Source organism: Cyprinodon variegatus, unplaced genomic scaffold (genome assembly GCF_000732505.1).
Source record: "Cyprinodon variegatus isolate N-32 unplaced genomic scaffold, C_variegatus-1.0 Scaffold842, whole genome shotgun sequence".
NCBI classification, from domain to species: Eukaryota; Metazoa; Chordata; class Actinopteri; order Cyprinodontiformes; family Cyprinodontidae; genus Cyprinodon; species Cyprinodon variegatus.
The window spans coordinates 41,076-42,801 of record NW_015151295.1 but is presented as its reverse complement, the minus strand read 5'-3'; the positions used below and the strand labels follow the sequence as shown (position 1 = coordinate 42,801).

At 38.9% G+C, this 1,726-nt stretch overlaps 1 pseudogene; it reads left to right on the top strand.

The window, feature by feature from the left end:
• The window catches only part of LOC107099155, a 35,152-nt pseudogene that overhangs the window by 17,514 nt on the left and 15,912 nt on the right, over positions 1 to 1,726 (top strand).

Below are 1,726 nucleotides of genomic sequence, written 5' to 3'. Positions count from 1 at the left end.
TCATGGCTTTGTCAAGCTGCTGCCTACCTTTGTGAAGCAGGAAAAATACTAATACGAAGAGAATCCAGTAGAACTTTTTATTGCCTACCTGGAATGGGTGATAATAGTTTTAATAAACTATTAAATGGTATCGGTGCCCTATTTGTTGGTACTCGCTGATACTGATACCATCATTTTAGTGCTGGATCGGGGCCCCACCCGATAATGGTCGATATCGGTGCAACACTAGTTAAAGCAATAAAGTAGAAAGCAAGGGATCAGATATATTGAAGTTTTTATCCCTTAAAGTTGGCAGTGCTGCCTGAAAACTGTGACTTTCTGTCTCCTTGATCCCCTAAAAGGGAGTTTTTCTCTCCACTGTCGCTGAAAGCATGCTTGGTGTGAGGGATTGCTAAAGAGTCAATGAGCCAGAGGTGTCAAATAACAAAGTGTAAATATTTTGTTGCCTTACTTGAGTAGAAATGTTGGCTATCTTTAATTTACCGGAGTAATTATATTTTGGACAACTTTTTACTTCTCCTCACATTTTAAAAATAGACTCGTTAGTTTTGTTTCCTTTAAGCTAATTTTTATTATGACCAGTTAGTATTCAATAACAAATAAATATAACAACTATAAATAACAATTTGTTTTATCCAGACAATTTATTTCTTTATGGTTGGACTCGGTGCTGCACCAACTTGTTGTCACCCACATACTAAAATAAATGCTTTTTCAAGAAGTTAAATTTGACACTGTGAAGAAATGTGGCAGTTTTAAAGAATCATCCAGATGTTCCCATGATCCTGCTCAACCACATTAACTAAAGTATCCATCAGTCTTCCCTCCCTGGCTCCCATTTTTACCAAATGCAGGTTCTAATCCTCTGACCCTCACTGTAAAAACACCTGTTGTTGGTCTGAAAGGTAATTCTGGGTTTTCTCCTTGATCCAGCTCAACCGTTCACTCAGCTTCCTTGATGACAGAAGCCCCCAGCATCCCTTCTTCATCATGCTGGCGCCTCCAGCGCCTCACTCCCCGTGGATGGCAGCGCCTCAGTACCAGAAAGAGTTCAACAACGTGCAGGCCCCCCGAGACGGAAGCTTCGACAAACCAGGAAAGGTACGAGACGGACAGATTTACACAGATGAGCCCTGGTTTTAATCTGAACATCTAAAGAGACCCTTTTTTTTTCAGGACAAGCACTGGCTGCTACGCCAGCCTGTCAACCCCATGCCGAACAGCTCCCTTACCTACCTGGATAACGCATACAGGAAAAGGTACTGGGAAGTTTTGCTTTTTTAATGGGAAAAGGTTGGGTTAAAAAAAAGAGATCAAATGCAGACTTATAATTCTCTCTATAAAACATTTAATAAATGACATGTCGCCTTAACTTAAATTTAAAAATAACTTATTTAAAAGTAGCTCATAAAGTCGTAGGGAAATCGTATTTAAATGTCAAAATCATTCTGGCTTAAACATGTAAATGTGCTTCTTATCACACTATGTTGTCCCAAAAGTTAGAAAATTTCTATTTAAAAAGAAAAGAAAAAAATCCTGTCTAAAAATCTGTTTTTGTCGTTATCTTCTGCAGGCCAGTTAGTTATATGTCAGCCTGAACACCTAAATTCAGCTAATCATATATAAACGGTCATCTGTCAATCACATTTTTTAGGTTGCAACGGTTGAAATAAGAAATGAGAATCATTCCCTTTCCCATTGAGTTCCGTCCCAGTGTTCACGGGGA